The sequence below is a fragment of the Macaca thibetana genome, chromosome 5 (genome assembly GCF_024542745.1).
Source record: "Macaca thibetana thibetana isolate TM-01 chromosome 5, ASM2454274v1, whole genome shotgun sequence".
Lineage (NCBI taxonomy): Eukaryota > Metazoa > Chordata > Mammalia > Primates > Cercopithecidae > Macaca > Macaca thibetana.
Genome location: NC_065582.1, coordinates 155023807 through 155048967, shown reverse-complemented (window position 1 = coordinate 155048967; position 25161 = coordinate 155023807).

Sequence of the window (25161 nt, the reverse complement as noted above, 5' to 3'; positions counted from 1 at the left end):
TTATCTGAAAAGGTTGAAAACAGAGAAAAGTAAGTACCATTTTCTTAGTTTTTACCTTTTAAAATTTGTAAAGCCTCATTAATAACAGCCTTATTTTTTCCTCCAAAGTTCAGAACCAAGTTAGAGATGGACAAAGAGTTAGGAAAATGGAAATGAAACCACTCTTTCCATTACTGATGAAGTGGTGTATAATATGACTTCAGTTTATAGGTAAAGAAGTAAAGTTAGAGGCACTTATTAATAATTCCCTGGCCACAGGCAGCATCAGCCCTTACCAGCAGGAACAAAACTTGTCCTAGTTATGTTGGTGCAAGACTAAGACTGAAGAAGAGAACATGTCCTAGCTTCCATCAAATGCAATTTATGGCCAGTTTCTTCACCAAAACTCACCAGTCAGGTAAATCATCCTTCCCTGTCCAGAAAGGAATAAAGAGAAGAAGTCAGGAATATCACTATAATGAAGGTCCAACATACATCAGTATGATGGCAATAGAAGGTAGGTTCCATCTCAAGCTCACCACTTGTAAAGCAAAATAATTTAACATCTGAAATTGAAGTTAGTTGTCATCTAGTTCAAAACTCTCATTATGTAGCTTAGAAATCTGAAATCCTGAGTTCAGGGATGATATTTAAACTGGCAAAGGGAGTAAGGGGTTTGAACTAAGAGTTGACTCTTTCCTCGCTTCTTTTAGTCATGTATTTATTTAGCAAATACTTATTGTATACTGTGAAATCAAACTCAACCCCAAGGATACAATATTGGATATATATGTAACATATATAGGTTATATATAATATATATCATATAGGCTATATATAATATATAAATATATTACATATATTACATATATTTATATATTATATATGTACATACATGTGTGTACATATATAATATATAAAGGGAAGTTTATTAAGTATTAACTTACATGATCACAAATTCCCACAATAGGCTGTCTGCAAGCTTGAGGAGCAAGGAGAGCCAACCTTAGTCTCAAAACCAAAAAAACTTGGAATCCGATGTTTGAGGGCAGAAAGCATCCAGCATGAGAGAAAGATGTAGGCTCGGAGGCTAGGCCAGGCTCTCTCCTATTCACGTTTTTCTGCCTGCTTTATATTCACTGGCGGCTGAGTAAATTGTGCCCAACAGATTGAATGTGGATCTGTCTTTTCCAATTCATTGACTCAAATGTTAATCTCCTTCGGCAACGCCCTCACAGACACACCCAGGATCAAGTTGGCACTCAGTATTACACATCACAGATACTGTGAAGCACATAGACAATTAAAATATTCACGTTAAATACTATGATCAACAAAGTTCACTGTAGTTAGAAAACATAAAGCTAGTTTTAGGGGAGACTCTGAAAACACCTTTTCTGTAGGTGAAATAGTGTGAGTATGGGATTTGGGGTTGTGGACAGTGGAAAGAGAACAGGACACATTAGAAGACTGGAATGAAGTTAAATTGTCTGTAGTAGCAAGAGACAAGATAGACATAATTTCTGACAAGAAATTGAAGAATTAAAAAGATAAAATACAATTTCTTAACTCTTGAGCCTGTGGGATGGTCTCTCTGGGAAATCTTTATTGAAAAATACAAAACAAAAATATCAAATAGGACAAAAAAAACATAATCTGTAAATCCCAAAAGTTTATAAGTAAGCAGAAGCATAAAATAATTGATAAAGGAAAGGCATTCACAGGGGATGGTGACGTGGTTTGTATCCATTAAAATAGTAGATAACGACAATAACAGCAGGAAAGCCTAAGTAAGTAAGAGAGGGATAAATCAAAAAGATACATTAATGTGTTTTTGTACACTCATATGTTATCATATAAATGGCACTAGTAGTTTTAAACAAAATTTCTGACATTAATATTTCCTGGAGATATCCATTTTCTGCGTTGCTCTAACTTACAATAAATTCCAGTATATCCTTTCTTGGGAGAAGCAATCATTTTTTTTTTTTTTTCATTTGAATGGGAAGTCAATCTTTCAATATTTCTATTGTTTAATAATCAAGAGGGCGGATGTAGACTCACTTTGATTAATGGATTTTAACAACACAATAATTATGTTGTCTAAGTTGAAATTTTATTCCATCATTCAGCTATGTATTGTGGTTCACACTTCTGAAATAAAATTTGAAGGTCCGACGAGGTTAGATGAAGGATGGTGAGAAATATATGTGTTTCCCTTTCCTGCATTTGAATCTGATGAATGATAACTAAAGCCAAATTCTACAGGTTGCAGCATGGCATGTGATTCCTAGCATGGGACATAGGGTAGGGTCCTTTATGATCTGAGCACAGGGCCACTTCTGGCCTCATCTTTTATATATACAAATAAAGTGCAATACAATCCCTGAACTCACAAGAGCATCTTAGGACTCATGACTATTATTCAGCATGCATCCTCCTGCTTCTCCCACCTCCCTCTGCCTCAATTCAGAGATTATATTACCTTAAAATAACTTTTGCCCTCTCTAGGCATAGTTTGCTATTCCTTCCTTTTTGTTCCCAAAGCACACAGCAAATCAATCTCTTTATCACACTGAACACTCATACCATTTGGTTACTTAAAAAAAATAAATAAATAAACCTACATGACAAGCTAATAAAGCATACTGAGTTTGGTGAAATATACATACATATTTTTGAGATGGAGTTTCTTTCTGTCACCCAGGCTGGAGTGCAATGGCACAATCTTGACTCACTGCACCCTCTGCCTCCCGGGTTCAAGCAATTTTCCTGCCTCAACCTCCTGAGTAGCTGGGACTAGAGGTGTGTGCCACCACACCACACCTGGCTAATTTTTTATTTTTAGTAGAGATGGGGTTTCACCATGTAGGCCAGGCTGGTCTCAAACTCCTGACCTCAGGTGATTCGCCCTTCTCGACCTCCCAAAGTGCTGGGATTATAGGCATGAGCCACTGCGCCCAGTGGTCAAATACATTTCTATCTTTAGTGTCCAACTTGTAGATTGCATATCATACAGTAAGGGTCTGATTCCTGTAGATTGCATAAATAAATGAAAGAAGGAATGGTGAATAAAATCGAACAAACATGTAGTGAGAGTTATATTGCAAGCTGGGAATATGTGAGGTGATGATCACAAATTGTAATTTCTTTGTGTACGCACGTGTAGCATTACAGCTCTGCAGATCTGCAGTTCATAGAAAGCTAACTTGAATGTAACAAGAGTGAAACAGGCGAATAATTTTGAGGTTAAAATGTCTTCATGGATATTATAATCACATCTGATGATAGTAGGAATCGTAAAGTTAAAGAAGCCGGTGGGACTGATTTTGTTTTTCTTTGGTTAATTGTAAAGAAGGGAAAGAATATTTTAAGAAAATTGTGTCATGGGTTTTACACTGATAAAAATTAATAAAATATACTTTCAGGTTTCCTCGGTTTACCAGGTGTCTTCTTTCAAAGAATGGGACCCTAAGTAGATGTTTGTCTTTCACGCAAAATGCAGACTCTTACAGGTGGCTAATCAATACACATGTCCAGCAATTCCTTTATGGAGCTTACACAGAAACACAGTGTAGCTTAAGATCCAACTGACATTTTGGAACCCTGCAAGGGATTTAAGATCTTATGTTCTGGATCCATTTTTCTTAGTACTCTAAAAATTACTCAAGTCTACCAAAGGGCAGGTTAAGCTAAAATACTAAACATTTTCTCCTATGTTTTGCTATAAATATGCTACCTTGTGTTTTCATCCAAACGGAATATGTATTTAAGGAGGCAGGGCTAGTATAAAACCATAATTTATAAACTAGTCTAACTAAAATTTATGTCATAGGTATTACTCATATCTCAGTTAACACAATTTTTTTTTTTTTTTTGCCTCTGCCTCAGAGGTAGTGTGACTTAGGTGTTCTACCAAAAATCCCTGCAAGTCTTTAGCAATTACTAAATCAGAAAAAATAAAATAATAAATTCTTTAAAAGAATATATGAACAAAGTTTTTTACATCATGAAAATTATACAGTTCTATTCTAAAAAGTCTTGAAAATTCAGGAATTTTTGCCACCTTGAAAGATGACTTTAATATCCCTGAAGCTATTCTGTTCTGGGATATCTGGATTGGGGTTTACCTCACTTGCTTTTCTTCTCTCGTGAATCACAATTTTGTGCTGCCTACTATCTAATGTCCACAAAAACTTGTTTCATATCATGTATCCAATCATAGAGTGGTCCACAGTGTTAAAGCTAGCATAGTACTAGCTATTCTATTATAGCTAGTATCAGAAGTTTCACATATCACATTTTATCCTTTGTCAGGAATATCTTTAATCCCTCCTCTCTTTTTGAATTTCACTTACTGTCTTTTCATGCAGTATACACTAGCGTAGACTCATGGGTAAAACTTTTGAATTTTGTACATACTCCATATTCTCTATTGTTTACATACCTTCTCTTCATGTAAGATGCAACACAAGTGCCTTTTCACTCAGAAACCATTAGACACACACACACACACACACACACACACACACACACACACACACACACCCCGTCATCGTCACCACATCAAGTTTCTGAGAATTCCTTTTAACTAAGGTTTTATTTTATACTTCATGATGCATTTTATTTGTTATTTTACTTCTTTTGCTCTACCACTGGTCTTTGAACTGTTTTCGGGAAGATATCATGTCTTGCTAATGCTTTAATTGCTAGGACAGTGACCAAAACAAAATAGAAAAAGCAAAACAAAAACAAAATATATTTGGTTAATAAATAATCTTTATTAATTTAACACACCTCTTTCTCTCTATTTTATTCCTTGTATTTATTACTGCCCATTCTTTCTACTCCTGTTTCATATTTCCCAAGGGTTTTGAATTGTATTTAACAATTCTGTCATTCATTTTTCAATTATTCCAATAATTATTATCTGCTTTCCTCTTTTCTTCCTCTTGGGTCCTAATATTAATATGTACTACATATGAGCCAAGTTCATATTTTTGAATTATACATTCCTTTTATCCCCACTGTTCTTTATTCATTAAATCATCTAGGCCATCTTGTACTGTGGCCTTAGGAAAAATATCCAAGAGAATAGAGAATAGAAAATTGGAGTCTATTTCAGAGTTGATGTTTTTAAGATCCCAGTTCCCTAAAGAAATATAGATAAATAATGGCAAAGACAAAATATTTATAAGGATACAGAAAGAGCGAAAGTATTACTTTCCCCACATCCTCCAAGACTGGAATAGGCTCCTTCATACTTGAGAGAGTGAAGACATCAGTTGGGAAAGTAGCATCTGCAGACATGTCTTATAAGATGGAGGAATTTTGGAGATAAAGATACTTTTCCATGATGGTCCAAGTGGAGCCATCTGGTGAGGGATAGCAACACTCTAGAACAGAATTGCCTGCAAAGTGTGTGTCTGCAGACTAAGCCTTAAATAGCATTTTCTTTTGTTTTTCAGCATGACATAGTAGGCAAAAATGATTCACATATATCTAGTTGAGAAAGGAGGTGGTCAGAATAGTCACCAAATGTGAAAGAGCTAAGATGATGGGAAAGTTGGACATCTCCTCAGCATTTGTGTGGATCAATGACTAGAGAAAGTAATGGATATTCCCCGTCTCTACTAAAATACAAAAAAAATTAGCCGGGCGAGGTGGCGGGCGCCTGTACTCCCAGCTACTCGGGAGGCTGAGGCAGGAGAATGGCGTGAACCCGGGAGGCGGGGCTTGCAGTGAGCTGAGATCCGGCCATTGCACTCCAGCCTGGGCAACAGAGCTAGACTCCGTCTCAAAAAAAAAAAAAAAAAAAAAAAAGAAAAGAAAAGAAAGTAATGGATATTTTGGTCAAAATATTATAGCGTAACTATGGAACTTACAGGACAAGATTTGCTACTACCCTCCTATTGATCCCATGACATGATCCACGCACCTAGAACTAAGCCTAAACCACAAGTGACTTCAAATTAAGATTTTGTTTCCATCATGTCAGCAGAATGAGGATTCAAAATGAGTTTTGAAATAAGAATAATACTCACCAAATGTTAATTTTTGCAACTTAACAAATGAAAGAAGATTACATATTGTTTCATTTCAGCATAAATAGGTAAAACCATATATTTAAAACAAAGATAAAGGAGGCTCTTGAGAGTAGTATGGCTGGTAGTCTGTCTTTAAATCTGTAATGTTGGGCATCACTACATATATTATAGTCATCATAATTGCTAAATATTGCTTAGTTCATTCCACATTTTCTCATCATGAGATGTAGGCTTTTAGGAAGACTGGAAAGAAAGGTTTAATTCTGAGAAAATAAGAGGGAGGCTCTTAACAATTTTCTCTTTCAGTAAAATAGTTCAGAGTGAATTCACAAAAGATGGCAGGTTTTTTAAGAACAAGCCTGTCCTACTATATGATTATTAGGATATTATTGTGTTGTTCTAATCAAACTAACCCACATATACTTGCTATATATAACTACTAGTTGCAAATATCTCTAAACATTAGCAAAATTGCAGATGACAACAAAGTATTATCAGGACCAATATTGTGTTTATATCATTGCCCTCTTATGCCTAAAGAAATGTAACACTTTTTATCCAGTTAATTTTGTGCCTAACAGGTAGTCTTACATGTGTTCTTAAATCAGTTTTTATTGTTCCCTAGACTACTTTCATTGCTAATTTTTTATCAAACTGAGGGGCCATTACAGCAATTGACATCATTCTGTTGACTCAGGGGGCAGCCGTACCCTTTGCCCTTGCATTTACCCGAATTAGGTTCTGCTACTGGGTGTTGCTGCTTCCTTACCCCCAGGCTCTACTTTTGAGGCTACTCACAAGAACAAGCGTTTATGACGGGTTGATAGGTGCAGCAAACCATCATGACACATGTATACCTATGTAACAAACCTGCACGTTCTGCACATGTATCCCAGAACATAAAGTAAAAAAGAAAAAACAAAAATTACAATAAAGAGGTTCTTAGCTGATCTTTGTAATTTTGTTCCTGTCATCTCATCCTTCAACTCCCAGTGCCTGTTGCACATGCTTCTATATGTCTGAACACCACTTATAGAATAGATTTAAATTATTTTCTGTGGAGGCTCTTTAGCCACTATGTACTTCAACTGATACAAATATATATGAAATGATGAAAAGGAAACAACAGTCACCATAGGTTAATTCTGAATCCCAGTTTCAGCTGTGTTGTATGATTTAACTTTCTTGTTTTACCCTCACAAAAATATTCATAACAACTATGATTACAATCCACTTTAATTTCCACGTACTTTACCTCTATTAAAAACTATCCAAACAATATATTGGAAAAACAGATAAGAAGTGAAAGTTTAAATTTTGAGAACATGGAGAATGAGAATTTATACATACAAAGAATTTAACTTTAAGGAGATGTAAAATTAGTTAATCTCTCCATCACTGAGATATTCACTAACCTAAGCAATCCACAAATTTGGAATTTGTGTATGTTCGAAACCACCTTCAAGAAAGATTTCTAGAGTATAATTCCAACTTACTATAAATTAACAGAAAAATGGTGTTTATTGCAATAAAATGTGTTTAGGAACAATGTAAACTGATTTATGATGTATAAAATATATATGTATATATAAAATGTGTATGTGTGTGTTAATATTTTCAAAAATAAACTGATACTCTTTAGATGTATTGGCACATGATCTGGCATTTGGTTAACATTTCTTTCCAAGTTAACCTAGATTAGCAAGAAACAAATATATCTGAATTTCTTTACAAATGCTCCAAGATTCATGCATCCTCTTTCTTTGGCTATTTCTGGATGTTAGAGGCCTATAGTGTATTTTCTGAGTTAGTCCTTCTGTAACTTTATTTTCCCCAAGTTCTCTTAACCTTGACTCTTTGTCATGACCATGACCTTTAACTTATAGCTTGAATCTGACACCTAATTGCAGCTAAGAGACTTCACTGTCCCACGAGTTATGATGACATGAAATTGAATATTAATGAATGCTATGATTTGAAATTATACAATATATCAAAATAAAAATTTCTCCCAAAAAGGAATACTTCTGTAACATAACAGTAGTATAATGTTTATATATATAAATTACATATAAATAGTTCAAATAAGGTACATTTATATTTATTTAACAATGCATAATAAATAACATTATCATCATTACTACATTTCAAGTTGTCTATACATTATGGCTTCATTAATTCAGTATATTGCATACTGTTGTTTTTGCTCTTTTTGTAATCACATACTTACACTATTAGTTTAAAAATTAATAATCATTCCTTTTTTTGTATTTCAACTTTTGAAATGATATAAACTATTCTTTTTGCCAATACATTATTTTCTTAATAAAAATGAATGAAAGTTTTTGTTAATTGGCTTATTTTTGTCTCTCAGCCTCAAAGATGGGAGCGTCTTTCATGTTGGAAACATTTTGAGTTCAATTCTGGGCACCAAAAGAGAACAAAATGTTCTCTTTTATAACCACACCCCAACATACACACATTTACAGCAATCTTATAGGGAACGGCCATAGAAGAGTTAATTTGCTCTGTGGACTACTGTGTAGATCCTATAGAGCAAGGTAACTTTCAAATGAGCTCTTGCACATGAGGAAATTACAACCCATTTATTACATAATGTGGAATCACACATATAGAATGATTGTGAGATGGACAGGGAAATACGGAGTAGAAGAGGATGGTTCCCCTGCAGATGCCCTATTCTCAAGCCTGGAAACCCATGGCCCTAAATTGGAGCAGGATTTCCTGTTTTTGCACCCAAAAGTTACCATTTGACCTGCCATACCCCCATATCCTGTACACATATAAACCCTAATCCCTAGGCTCCACAGGCAAATGAGCACACAAGCAGACGGTGAGGTGAACAGAAGAGTAGAGGAAAGGCAGAACTGCATGTCAGAGAGAAGAAAAGGAGTGTCTAAACACAGAAGAGTTTGGCTAGGGGTGGTTAGAGAGAAGATGGATGACCAGGCTTCAGGGGAAAATCATCTTTCTGCTCCATCTCCTTTCCAGCTCCCCATCCACCCCACTGAGAGCCACCTCCACCACTCAATACAATCCCCACATACATCCTTCAAGTCTGTGTGAGACTTGATTCTTCCTGGACGCTGGACAAGGACCTGGGTACCAAGAGGGCACTGAACTGGTTAATACTTAAGCTGTCCACGGAGGACAAGGCTAAAGGAGCACACTGTAACAAATGCCCACTTGGGCTTCGTGAGTCACAGACTCCCACACCTGGACACTGCCATGAGGCCAGAGCCCAGGGGCATTCGCTCCAGCTCCTATACCTGCCCATCTGTGTGCTCCTCCTCCCACAATGGGTTTGAGTGTGCATGGTGGCCAAACAAATGAGCCACATCGCTGCCACACATCCTGCAAGGGGGATTAGGGTTCTCTACCATTTCAATTGTTACTTCTTCCTCATGAGGCATTCATTGTTTTTAATAATCCATGCTAGAAAAAGTATTGCTTCCAGTCACATATCATCCAGAATTCCACTATCGACTCTCTCCAAAGGCAGATTTGAAGCTTATCTTCCTGGTGTCATCAGCACTAGAAAATACTTTAGGTTTTTTTCTCACTGAAAATTTTGAGACTTTGAACATGTCATATGCTTATTGTAAGTAAAGGATTGATTATTTTATATTCCATGTGTGACCAGTAATATTGCAATTTCCTGTCCTCAAAATGAGAAAACCAGTTGTACTGGTGTCATTTCACATTTAAATAAACTACATAGTACATGCACCTGAAGCCAGAACGTTTGTTTTTCCTTCACTTAGTTTATAAAATTCCACATTTTCTTCCTAATGTGAATTTTCACTCTGGACACACACACAAAAAGTATTTTGAAATAGAACAAAATAAAGATTTTTTTAAAAAAAAGTTAACTGAAAACCAACTATAACTGGATAAGTTTTAAGAACAATAAAATTGTTCCATGAATCACAGCTAAAGATTCACTTTCTCTTACACTCACAGACTTTATTACATTTTTGTCAGATTAACAAAGATCTATCACTCAAATTCAGGAAAAGTGTTTCCATGCACATCTTTGCAAATGCACTGTTTGTAACTATATTCTTTAGTAGGGTGACACAGAGGAACAATGAGGAATTTTCTGTTTTCTTTTTAAATTCTGTTTATCATCACTTTATTTCATGCTGTGCTATAGCATCAGATCAGAAGTCACACTCAGTGTCATTTTGCCAATTATGAAATCCAGATGCCAAGATCTAGATAACATTTTAATATCTACCTAGAATTTTGGTTGTGATTTAATTTTAGTCATAAATCACTTTTGACCTGTTATAGCAAGTAAAAACATATTTTGATGACTATTACATCTATTTAAAAATCTCAGAAAGTGCTGTATTCTTAGATGGACTGGCCTTTGCTAAAATTCGAAAGTGCTTGCAGAGCATTAAAACCTAATTCTAAATTTTGTTTAGACAAAGAGTATTAGCATTAAGGCTTATTTCTGTACTAACAAAAATGAAAGAGATTATTTTATGTCATTGGATAATGACATGTTTGCATTAACATGTGAGAAAATTTTCACTCATTTCTATAATTGACATTTGGCCAGATTTAGCCTAAATATGAGGACACAAAAAAGCTACCTGCTGAAAGTTCAAGAATGTGATAGCCAAAAGAAGGACTCCTTATTATATTATTCAATGATTTATGCATCACATACGATCAGAATAACAATCTAGTTAACCATAGTAGGATGTAATAACATCCTTGTAAAAGTAAAGAAGAGAAACAGCCATGAATGTAAGGCAAAAATAGATGTCTTGAGGTGATATCTAATGCTTTTTATTCACTATCTGTGATTTCAGGATATGTCTTAAGTTTTAGAACATAATTTAAAAACCTACATAATTTTCCATTTTTTTCTTTCATTTTTAGTGGAAATGAACTTATGGGAACAATTTTCTTGGACTTGATGTAATAAGTTAACAAAATAATTTTAGAACTGATAATGAGTTTTGGTTTTTGTTCTCATAATGAATGTAATGAACATATATGAAATTTCAATATCTAGCCAAGATTGGTAGGTCATACAATCCCAGAAATCTTTGAAGCCATTGTGGAAGAATTGCTTGATGCTAGGAGTTGAGACCATCCTCGGCAACATTGCAAGAATCTGTCTCTACAAAAAATGCATTTAAAAAATAGCCAGGCATAGTGGTACTCACTGTAGTCCCATCTTAGGAGGCTGAGACAAGGAAGATTTCTTGAGCCCATGAGTTCGAGGTTACAATGAGCTATGATCATGTTACCACACTCCAGCCTGGGTAACAGAGTGAGACCTCATTGCAAATAAATAAATAAATAAAATTTAATACTTTTAGCTATACTGTATAATAAGTATTTATTTATAGTCATTATTAAATAAAATGTTTCACTTTCAAAAATACGTTAAATATGAAAGATTTTAACTAAATTGTTTTGAGAACCTATATTTACTCTTTGTGGCCCTAAACTGTATTCCATAATTAATAAACACATTTATTTAATTTACATAAATATTAGATACCATCTCTAGAGGCTAGGATCCATGGGTCAGAAAATATATCAGGCTTAATTACCATTTTAGACTCAATGCCAAGTCATGCCTACCTCATTATAGGTGTTCATAACCACTGGTTAATGAATGAAGGAATGAATAAAACATATGAGGTCATACTTTCAAAATATGATGATATCACATCCATCTGTGTGTGTAAGTAAATGTTCACTCAAATTGTAGCAAGCCAGTCTGGCTAAAGGAAGGGCACAAGTAGGTACTAGTGAAATATAAGATCAGAATAGCAAGCTGGGACACAGTTATGAAGGATTTTGACAGCTGAAAAGTCTGGATATAATACAGTATATTTGAGTAGTTGTAAGGATATAAAATATTCATCCACATATTTTCATGTATTATTTTTGTATATGTATACATTTAACAAAATAAAAGGTTACATATGGGATGTGTGTGTGTACATATATATGGCAAATAACATATATATCTACAAACACCTACCAATTTCAGGAAAACCAAGAAAAATAACATAATTTATATTTTAAAATTCCAATTAAAGTGCTTTAATAAATAAATTTTATTGTGCTAGATCTTTTATTTTTTCAAACAGTAGATTTCTACAGGCTTTTTTTTTTTTTTTTTTGCATAACAGGATTCCCAGAAAGAATGCCCCACTGTTCTAGACCAGGCAGCTGTAATTTTTTTTTTTTTTTTTCTATAAAGGGCCAGAGTAAATAATTTAGGCTTTGTGAAACTTAGGTCTCTTGCACAAGTGCGTGATTCTGCTGTTGTAGCATGAAAACAATCATAGCAACGTTTCTGACCAATGTAAGTTAAAAATGAGAATAGCTAGGTTTAGGTAAACTTTCATTCTAGAAACTAGTTGAATGCCACATGATTGTCATGTGTCACAAAATAATATTTAAAAAACTTTAAAATTTTTCCAATCATTTAAAAACATAAAAAATATTTTTAGTTCATAGGCTACACAAAATTCAACCTTTGCCACCATCTATTCTATCAATTTATATGCCTAAGAGTTTTAATAGATATTATCATGATTAGGTTTATAGCTATTTTCCAACAGACTAAGCTCCCTGAGGGTTGCAAATTTTCTATTAGTAGTTCAGTTCCAGACATGCAGTGACTAATCAATAAATATATATTAAGGAAACGTTTGAAATTGATGAAAAAGTGCTCATACTTTAAACCAGGATACATTATTTTTCTTTCCACATATTTTTCTCCTGTGCAAGATAATTGCAGAAGATTATGAACTACATTTGTAGAGCATTAAGGAGAAATGTTGGCAGTAAGAGTATTCTATATTCTAACACAATGTCAACCATTTTTAGGGAAAATGGAAAAGAACCTTTTGCATCTGCAAAGGCTTTAATTACATACATCACATATATCAAGAAAACATTAAGAAAAGGCGTCTAGATTGTGCAGACCTTCATTAAATTAAAAATGGGAAATACAGCTTCAGTAGTTCTAGGGATAATAAAATCACACATTTTAAAATTATATCTAAAATTTTAAAGGTCATATGGCTATGGATAAAATAAGATGATTATATTCTCTTGCTTTGACACTGCGATTTTGATTCCAAAGACATTTTACCTCTATCATTAAGATTCTGTCATTTTGGCTTATCTCTGTACCTAAATTTTTCTGTTTCCTTACTAAGCTTATTTTTGTTCTTTAAAACATAAATAAAAATATTAAGTGTAGTGACACTATTGAAAATCATGTGACTGGGAACTCTGAAATCCATTTCCTCCAAGAAAGCAAGAAATAAACTGACAAAAATAGAATAAACTATTTCATGACTCTATCATCAACAGTTTACAACAACGAGTGAGATACTTACTTAAAGAAGAACAAAGCTGCTGAATTTTGTAAAATAGTGCTGTGGTATTTTAAGTTCATCTTGTTACCACCCTCCAATCCCCCCAGCTCAATGGTGGCCTTGGAGACAGTAGCCCACATTTCTGGTGCAGGTTGCAGGTACCAACTGGAACAATACAGACCTTCTTTTTGAAGAATTGTAATAGTGTGCTGTGATCTGTCTGGTGGTTCCTTGAAGGATTAGCTCAGAGCATTTCCTTTGTTATATTTACTTTTGATCTTACCCAGAGATGAGGTAGCTTCTCAGTTGACTTTTGTGCAGAAATTTAAATGAAAATGAATTAGCTGCTGTTGCCTGAGGCAAGAAGTAATTATTGGGGAAAAAAATAGACAAACAAACCTGGGAAGAAAGAGTTTTGGGAAGAAGATACTTGAGAGAATAAAGGCTTTTAAAAGTTCTTGCCTATTCTGGGAATCCAGGAGGCCAGGCACAGGCGAAGGGCTGAAGACATGCCAGAAAAATAACTGACAAAACCTGGAACTATCATGCTTCAGTTGATCTTTAAGATCTATAAAAGTAGGACACGAAGGCTAAGGCAGAGTTGTCAACAGGCATGGCTAAACATTACAGAGATTTAAGTAACCTCAGATGACAATGAATACAGGCTTTAAGACATTGGTTCAGGCCGGGCGCGGTGGCTCAAGCCTGTAATCCCAGCACTTTGGGAGGCCGAGACAGGTGGATCACGAGGTCAGGAGATCGAGACCATCCTGGCTAACACGGTGAAACCCCATCTCTACTAAAAAATACAAAAAACTAGCCGGGCGAGGTGGCGGGCGCCTGTAGTCCCAGCTACTCAGGAGGCTGAGGCAGGAGAATGGCGTAAACCCGGGAGGTGGAGCTTGCAGTGAGCTGAGATCCGGCCACTGCACCCCAGCCTGGGCGACAGAGCAAGACTCCGTCTCAAAAAAAAAAAAAAAAAAAAAAAAGACATTGGTTCAGAAAAGTCACGTAGCATACAAACAACAGCAACAATCCGTGCAGAAGGTGAAGAATATAATTTCCAAAGTTGCCACTTTAAAATATTAAAAATATCCAGCTTTTAAAAAATCAGTGATATATGCAAGGGAACAAGAATGTGTTGTCCATTCAGAGAGGAAATAAATTAATAGAAACTGTGCCAGAGGAAGAACAGATATTAGACTTCCCAGATAAGAACTTTAAATCAAATGTCTAATTTATGCCAAAAGTGTTACCGGTAGTTAGACGGGCATGATCAGGGCAGGAGAGGGTTCCCTCCCAACCAACCTGCCAGGAATGTCAAGCAATGCAGTGATGGTTCAACAATTGTCGCACTGCCTCTCTAAAAATGATAATTTGGTAGCCTGCACCAGGGAGAGACAATCTCCTGATGATCCACAGCTGCTAATATTAAACTGTTAATTGAATGCAGCCTCCAGGGAGAAACAGAAAGGACTTCCAATAAAATCTCAGGTATTGGGTGAGTGAACCTGGGCATGCATATTAAGAGAAAAAATGGTGAAGTATGAGCTCTTCTTGGCACTCCACCAGAGAAGGGAAGAAAGCCTTAGATGGACATGAGTACAACTTCCTAAACATGTTGCGAGTGCTCACTTCCCAAGGGTAAGGAGGGCACTGATAATCATGGGAAAGGAGCACAAGGTGCCAGAGGTGGACCAGCCTATAAGGTCCTAGAATCAAGCTTAAACATTGCACTTGTTCTTCAAGTTGCCTGGTTGGGTCTCTTCCCAGAATACCTTCCTTTCTTTCCTGTTCTATATGTTCTATAGCTTTTTAATAAACTCCCATTCATGCTCTGAAACTTACCTTGGTTTTTTTTTTTTTTTTTTTTTCTGTTTCATGCTCTTCAGTCAAATTCTTTCTTCTGAATAGGCAAGAATTGAGGCTGCTCCAGATCCACATGGATTCACCACTGGTAACTAGAACACCTTCCACCAGTAACAAAATAGCTAAAGGAAGCCATGGACAAAATATACACACACACACACGCAAAACAAGTAAAAAGTAAAACAAGAGAAAAATGTCTTACCAAGTAAATTATCAATAAATTTAACAAAGAGAGAAATAATTAAAAGGAGGAGCTCGTCATAGCAGGTTATTCTTGTAATCCCAGAAACTTGAGAGGCTGAGGTGGGAGAATAGCTTGAGCTCAGGAGCCCAAGGCTACAGTGAGCTATGATTGTGCCACTGCACTCCAGCATGAGTGATGGAGCAAGGCTCAATCTCAAAAAAATATATATATATACACAAATAAAATATTAAAATAAAACACAAGGAGACACATAAAGAACACTCCTCTACACAACAAGGGAATAGACATTCTTTTCAAATGTAAACAGAATGTCCTCCATGACAGACCATATTTTAGGTCACAATGCAATTCTCAACAATTTCAAAACTGATCATAAAATTTTTATGCAATCATAAGAGATCAAATCAAAGTATCATCTCTAACCACATGAAAGGCAACTAGAAATCAAAAACAAAAAAGTTGAAAATTTTATCATTATGTAAAAAAAAAGACAATATATTCTTAAACAACTAAGAGCTCAAAGAAAAAATAACGAGTAAATGGGGACAAATTAACACAAAAACACAACATACTTTAAGTTATAAATTGTAGCAAAAGTAAGGATTAGAGGAAAATATATAGCTGTAATGACTACATAAAGCCAAAAATTCTAAAATCAATAAACTAATTTTATACCTAAAATTATATAAAAAGAAGATCAAATTAAATCCAGTTAGAAAAACGAAGGAAATAATAAAGATTACAGCAGAGATAAATAACAAAATAATCAACAAAACAAAGTTTGTCCTTAAGGAAATCTACAACATTGACAATCTTTAGAAAAAAAGAGAGAAGACTAAAATTACTAAAATCTAAAATGAAAATGTGGTAATATGATAAATATTACAGGATTAAAAAGACATTATTATTATTATTACTATTATTATTTTTATGAGACACAGTCTTACTCTGTCACCCTTTCTGGAGTGCAGTGGCACAGTCTCAACTCACTGCAACCTCCACCTTCCAGACTCAAGCAATTTTCGTGCCTCAGCTTCTGGGTAGCTGATATTACAGGTGTCCACCACCATGCCCAGCTACTTTCTTTGTATTTTAGTAGAGACATGGTTTCGCCATGTTGGCCAGGTGGGTCTTGAACTCCTGGTCTCTAGTGATCCACCCACCTCAGTCTCCCAAAATGCTGGGATTACAGGTGTGAATCACTGTGACTGGCCAGGAATTAAAATAATCATCACCGAAAAGTATGAACAATATTTTATCACAGTATGAACTACCCTATATGAAATGTGCAACTTCATAGAAATATACAAACTACCTTTTAGAGACTGAATTGTGTTCCCCCAAATTGTATATGCTAATCCCTAACCCTAACATGTCCTTATTTGGAGGTGAGTCTTAAGGAAATAATTAAGGTTAAATAAAGTTATGAAGGTGAGCTTTGATCCAATGTCACTATTGTCCTTAAAAAGGAGAAAATAGATACCTAAGAGATACCTTCTCTCCCTCTCTCCCTTTCTTCTCATACATGTATCAAGTAAAAGCCATATGAGGACACAGTGAGAAGATGACTATCTGAAATCTAGAAAGAGAAACTTATTCTGGGACTTCCAGTTGCAGTTAAAAAATAAATTTCTGTCTTCTAAGCAACCAAGTCTGTGATATTTTCTTCTGGAAGCACAATCAGATTGTTGCGGTTTAGCTCTGTGTCCCCATCCAAATCTCCTCTTGAATTGTAATCCCTATGTGTCAAAGGAGCAACCTGGTGGGAGGTAATTGGATCATGGGGGCTGTTTTTCCCATGCTGTTCTCATGATAGTCAGTGAGTCTCATGAGATCTGATGGTATTATAAGTGTCTGTTTTCCTGTGCTCCCACTTCACTTGTCACCTGATGCCATGTAAGCTGCCATGTAAGCTGTGCCTGCTTCTCCTTCTGCTATGATTGTAAATTTCTTGAGGTCTCCCCAGCCACGCAGAACTGTGAGTCAATTAAATCTCTTTTGTTTATAAATTACCCAGTCTCGGGCAGCTATTTGTAGCAGTGTGGAAATGGACTAATATAGCAAATTGGCACTGCAGTGAATGGGGTATGGCTATAAAGATACTTGAAAATGTGGAAGCAACTTTGGAACTGGGTAACAGAAAGAGGCTGGAAGAGTTTGGAGGGCTCAGAAGAAGACAGGGAAATGTGAGAATTTGGGGAACTTCCTAGACAATTGACAAATAGTTTTGGCCAAAATGGTGACAGTGATACGGATAATGAAGTCTGGCTGAGGTGATTTCTGATACAGATGAGGGGCCTCTTGGGAACTGGAGCAAAAGTCACTCTTGCTATGCTTTAACAAAGAGACTGGTGGCATTTTATCTCTACCCTAGAGCTCTATGGGGCTCTGAATTTGAGAGAGATGATCTGATATTGGAGCTTTTGTTTAAAAGGTAAGCAGAATATAAAAGTTTGGAAAATTTGCAGCCTGACAATGCAATAGAAGAGAAAAACCCATTTTCTGAGGAGAAATTCAAGCCATCTGCAGAAGTTTGCATAGGTTATTACCTATGAAAAGATGTTGAGGTAACATTAGGAGCCAAATGTTAACAGCCAAGACAATGGGGAAAATGTCTTCAGGGCATGCTAAAGACCTTCACAGCAGCACCTCCCATCACAGACCTAGATGGCTAGGAGTAACAAATGGTTTCCTGGACTGGGCCCATAGCCTCACTGTAATGAGCTTCAGCTAGCACTAAAAAGAGTTGAGATACAGCGTGGGTCATGGCTTCAAAGGATGCATGTGTCACAACTTGGTAGCTTACATTTGGTGTTGGGCCTGCAGGTGCACGGAAGTCAAGAACTAAAGTTTGGGAACCTCCACCTAGATTTCAGAGGATGTATGAAAACTCCTGAATGTCCAGGCAGAAATCTGCTGTAGGAGTGGGGCCCTTTTTTGAGAATCTCACACTGCAGAAGGGAAATGTGAGGTTGGACCGTCACACAGAGTCCGCACTAAGGCACTAGTGAAGCTGTGAGAAGAGATTGAAGCTGTGAGAAGAGAGCCACCATCTTCCAGACTACAAAATGGTGGAACCACTGAGAACTTGCACTATGTACCTGGAAAAGCCAGAGATACTCAGTGCCAGCCTGTGAAAGAAGCCAGGAGTGGGACTGTAGCCTCCATAGTTACAGAGGCAGAGTTGCCCAAGACTGTGGGATTCCACCTCTTGCATCAGCATGCCCTTGACATGAATTCAAAGGAGATTATTTTGGAGCTTTAAGATTTAATAACTGCCCTGCTGGATTCTGGACTTTCATGGGACCTGTAATCCCTTTGTTTTGTACAATTTCACTCATTTGGAATGGGAGCATTTATTTAATGCCTCCTACATCCATTGTATCTTGGAAGAAATTAACTTGCTTTTGATTTTACCAGCTCATAGGTAAAAAGGGACCTGCCTTGTGTCAGATGAGACTTTGGACTGTGGACTTATGAGTTAATGTTGAAATGAGTTAAAGATTTGGGGAACTGTTGTGAAGGGATAATTGGTTTTGAAATGTGAGGACATGATATTTGGGAGGGTTCAGGGGTTGATTTGGCTCTGTGTCCCCATTGGAATCTCATCCTGAATTCTAATATCCACATGTCAAGGGTGCAACCTGGTGGGAGATAATTGGATCATGGGGCAGTTTCACCTATCTTATTTTTGTGATTGTGAGTGAGTCTCACAAGATGTGATGGTTTTAAAAGTGGCAGTTTTTTCCTGTGCTCTTACTTCACTTCTAGCCTGATGCCATGTAAGACATGCTGGCTTCCTTTTCTACCAAGATTGTAAGTTTTCAGCCATGTGGAACTGTGAGTCAATTAAACCTCTTTTCTTTATCAATTACCTAGTATTGCATGCTTCTTTATAGTAATGTGGACACAGCCTAATACATAGACTAATACATGACAAACAGTGACTCAAGAAATTAAAAAAAATCTGAATAGACTTATAACAAACAAACTGATGGAATCAGTAATCAAATACTTCTTAATGAAGAAAACTTCAAGACTAGATGCCTTCACTGGTAAATTTTACCAAATATAAAGAATATTCAACACCAATCTTTTTCAAAATCATCAAAAAGAGGTTGTAATACTTTCCAGATCATCTTATAAAGTCAGAATTACGCTGTTTCTAAAGCTAGACAAAGATATCACATAAAAGAAATTACAGACTAATATATCATGTCAAAATAGTTGAAAAATTTCTCAAAAAATACAAACAAATCGAATTAAGTATAATATTAATAGAATTATACACTACAAACAAGTAGAATTTAGACCAGGAAGGCAATAGTGGTTTAATACATACAAATCAACCAATGTAATACACCACATTAATTAAATAAAAGAAAATCAAAACAGAAAAGGTCAAGTGATACAGAAGTTTCATGATAGCTTAGAAATAAAAGTGAATTTTCTCCACAGAAAAAAAATAGTTTTATGAAAATTCTCAGAAACATCATACTTAATGGTAAAACACTGAAAGCTTTCTTTCTGTGACCAGGAACCACAAAAAGAAGCCCATTTTTGTAGCTTTTACTTAATATTTTCTGGGTGGTTTAATCAAAGCAGTTAGACAAGAAAAATAAACTAAAATCAGGAAGTAAAACTATCTCTGTAGATAAATTGATCTTCTATGTACACTATACTTAAATATCCATAAAGAAATTTACTAGAGACAATAAACAAGTATAGCAAAGTTGCAAGATACATTATCAACATATAAAACATTGTATTTCTATATGTTACCAAATAACAAAGCACAAGGAAAATTAAGTAAACAATATATTTACGATGATATAAAAAACAAAAGATTTACAATGATATCAAAAAAATATATATAACCAAGGATATCCAAGATTTGAACACTGAAAACAACAAACCATTGCTGAAAAAAGTTAAAGAATATCTATATAAATGCCAAGACATACCATGTTCATGGACTGGACACCTTAATGTTGTTAAAATGGCAATATTTCCAAAGTGATCTACAGATTCAGTGCAATCTCTATTAAAATTCAACTGCTTTTTAAAATTAAGAAAAGGAAAATCTGATCCTAATATTTACATAGAATTTCAAAAGATGTGAAAATCCAAAACAGACTTGAAAAAGAATGCTGACAGTTCACAATCAGTAAATTGGGGAAGATACAGTAGTTGAAGATAGACAATTGAACATATGTATATTTCAGTTACAACTCAAAACCAACAAACAAAAAGTTAAATTACCTGTTACAGGTTGAATTGTGCACCAAAAAATTTACATGTTGAAACCTACTCCTAGTATTTCAGAATGTGACCTTATTAAAAATAGAGTGGATATAGATGTTATCAGTTAAGATGAGATCATACTGGAGTATGCTGGGCCCCTAAACCAACGTGATTGGTGTCCTTATAAAAGGGGGAAATTTTGACACAGATACACACATACAGGAAGAACAAAATACAAATATAAAAGGAGAGTACAAAAAATATAAAAAAAGAATCAACAAGACCTACTATTTGGTAGCACAATAGGGTAACTATAGCCAATAATAACTATATATTTTTAAAATAACTTAAAGAATGTAATTGAATTATTTGTAACTCAAATGATAAATGCTTGAGGGGATGCATACCCATTCTCCATGATGTGGTTATTTCACATGTTATGGAGTACAAAATATCTCATGTACCCCATAAATATATACAACTACTATGTACCCAGAAAAAATTTAAAAGATTTTTAAAAACCCAGAAAAGTAAATGTATATATAAAGGCAGAGATTGTGGCAATGCATCTACAAATCAAGGCGAGAAGTCTGGGATAAATATTTTTCTACCATTCCTTAGAAGAAAACAACCTTGCCAACACCTTGACTTCAAAATTCTAGCCTGCAAAACTGTGATACATTTATGCTGTTTAAGCTACTTACTATTTTGTTACGGCAGTCCTGTCAAACTAATATACTTAAAAATTAAACATTGGCAAAAACTTAGACATTTTATCAACAAAGAAAAATAAATGGCCAATTAGCATGTAAAAAGATCAACATCACTAGTCGTTAGAAAAATGTGAATCAAAGTCACAATAACATACTACATCTCACGGATGGGCATAATTTTTAAACGTAGAGAAATTTAAACCCTCACACATTGCTAGTGGCAATGTAAAGTGTTATAGTCACTGTTAAAAATAGCTTGGCAGCTCCTCAAAAGGTTAAACATAGAATTACATGTGGCCAAACAATTTTATCTCTAGTATATACCCCGCAAAAGGGAAACAAAGTTTTCAAACAAAAACATCATAATTATAAAAAGCAATATTTCTAATAGCTGAAATAGCAAAATATATAAACAACAAAAATGTTTATCAAATAATGAATGGATAAACAAAATTATATCTGTATACAATAGAATATTATTCAGTCATAAAAAGAAATAAAGTGCTGATACTTGCTACAACATGGATTATCACTGAAAACATTATGCTAAGTGAAGATAGACTGACACAAAAGATCACGTATTGCATAATTCTCCATAAGAGGCAAATCTACAAAGTTAGAAAGCAGATCAGTAATTTTCAGGGACTGAAGGGAGAGAAAAATGGGAAATGATACTTCAAGGGTAAAGGGTTTCTTTTTGAGATAATGAAAACGTCCTAAAACTGCACAATGGTGATAGCTGCACAACATTGTAAATATATTAAATACTACCAAATTGTACTTTCTAACGTGGTTAAAGTGATAAATTTTTCCATGTAAATTTTACCCTAAAGGAAGAAAATTACTAAAAGGTTAAGTGTTTACTTTGTAGTGATAATGAATTTACAAGGAAAAATGATGGACAGAATAGTAAAGTTTTACAGTGAATTTATAAAACATGTACATAGGATTATAATGAATTTGCAAAAGAAATCAGAAAGAATAAATTGAACATTTTAATATCCATAATAGCAGAAATATTTAATGGCACTTTGCTGGCAATATTAAAGAATTCAATAGTAAAACGGGCTTATCTACTACCTAAACCTTAATTTTAAGTAAACAATTTTTGGGTTGGGTCAAGATGGCAGACTAGAGGTAGCTCTTGTCCACTGCTCTTAAAGAGGGGAAAAACTGACTAGGAACACTGATCCTGCAAGCTAGTTGTCTAAGGAACCACATTGTGATCCATCAACTCAGCAAGGAGAAACAGAGCAGAGAGGAGCAAATCTGGGCAGCAGCCCATCTGGGATTAGCATGGAGCCAGAAGAAGCTTCTCAACACTGGAAAAGTGTGAATGGGTCAGAGCCCTTCTAGTGGATTTACATTCTGCACAGGAACCTGTGCAAGCCTGAGAGTTGGAGAATCCTCCTGACCTCCATCCATATGCCTCTTAATTGAGACACAGAACCACTCAGAGTTTTTGCAGAAGCAACTCTCAGGTGCATGGTGACCTCTACAAGCCTTTGTCTCTGGAACAGTCTAACACCAGTGCCATAGTCCCAACACAGGCTGCAGTTGTGGTGCCTGGGATCAGTAAAATTGCTCCGGCCCCTGTCACCAAAAAAGGTTCAACACCAGCATCCAACCTGGCAGTCCCACTTCTGTTTGAATTCTGGCAGTGAGTGCAGCCTCCTGTTCCCACAGGAAACACCCAGAGTGTAGAGCATGTGGTTCCACCCACCCCCACTGCTCATAGCCAGACACGCACACCTGCTACAGCTTCTATCTTGGTAGTCCTGCTTCTGTCTGAACTATGCCAGAATTCCAGCCTTCTGTTGTCCTGGGACACACCTGAAACAACAGGGTGGGTAACTCCCAAACTGGACTGTAGGAAGGTCAGTGGGATCAAGGAGAAAGTTGAAACCCAATCAAAGAAACTCAGTATAACAATCCAGGATCTGAAAAATAAAATAACCATTTTAAGAAAGAACCAAACTGAACTTCTGAAACTAAAAAATTTACTTTAAGAATTTTACATTACAATTGCAGACATCAAGAGCAGAATACATCAAGCTGAAGAAAGGATGTCAGCCCTTGAAAACCAGCCTTTGGAACTGACTCAGTCAAACAAAAATAAAGAAAAAAGCATTTTAAAAAATGAACAAAATTTTTGAGAAAGATAGGGTCTTGTAAAGACACTAAATATCTGACATATTGGCATTTCCAAAAGAGAGAGAGAGAAAATAAATTACTTGAAAAATGTGTTTGAGAATACACTCTATGAAAGTTTCCCCAAACTTGCTAGAGGAGGAAAAATTCAGAAAATATCGAGAACCCCTGCAATACACTAGACAAGATGGCCATTCCTAAGGCATAGAGTTATCAGATTAACCAAAGTCAATGCAAACAAAACAAAACAAAACAAAAACTTTAAAGGCAGCTAGAGAAAAAGTCAGGTAACCTACAAAGAAAACCCCATCAGGCTGACAGCAGACTTCTCAGCAGAAACCCTACACACCCAAAGAGATTGGGGGCCTATTTTCAGCATGCTAAAGAAAATAATTTCCAGCTAAGTATATCATATCCAAACTAAGCATCATAAGTGAAGGAAAAATAAAGTCCTCCTCAGATAAGCAAGCACTAAAGGAATTCATTACCACAAAAAAACCACTCTTAAAAGAGGTCCTTACGGGAGTGCTAAACATGGAAACAAAGCACAAAAATCTGGTAACTCAAATATAAGCATATAGCCCACAGACATTATAAAGCAACTACACAATCAAATCGACAAAACAGGCAGCCAAAAACATGATGACAGAATCAATATCTCATATATCAATACTAACCCTGAATGTAAATGGTGTAAGCACACTATTTAAAAGTTGTAGAATGGTAAGCTGGATAAAAAGCCAAGACTCAACAGTCTGCTGTCTTTAAGAGATGCATGTCACATGTAATGATCTCTACCAGCTCAAATTAAGGTATGGAAAAAGATCTAACAAAACAAAAAAAAAAAAAAAAAAAAAAAAAAAAGGAAAACAAAACAGAGCAAGAGTTTCTATTCTCACAATAGATAAGGAAGATTTTAAATCAATAACAGTCAGGAAGAACAAACAAGGGCAGTACATAATGATAAAGGGTTCAATTCAACAAGAAGACTTAACTATTCTAAATATATAGATACCCAGCATAGGAGCACCCAGATTCATAATACAAGTTCTTCATGACCTATGAAAAGACATAGGCAGCCACATGATAATAGTGAGTGACTTTAACACCCACTCACAGCATTAGAGAGATCATAAAGGCAGAAAATCAACAAAGAAATTGTGGACTTAAAGTCAACATTTGACCAATTGGACCCAATAAACATCTACAGAGTATTTCACTCAACAACCACAGAATATACATTCTTCTCATCCATACACAGAACTATTCTAAGATCAACCGTGGACTCAGCCATAAAGCAAGTCTCAATATATTAAAAAATAATTGAAATTATACCAAGTACACTCTCAGACCACAGTGCAATAAAAAGAGAAATCAATACAAAGAAGATCATTCAAAACTACACAAAAACCTGGAAATTGAACAACTTGCTTCTGAATAACTCTTAGGTAAACAATGAAATTAAAACAAAAAAATTTACAAATTGAAATTAATGAAAATAGAGAAACAAATTACCAAAACTTTTGGTGTTAAGGCAGTATTGCAAGGAAAATTTTTAGTTCTAA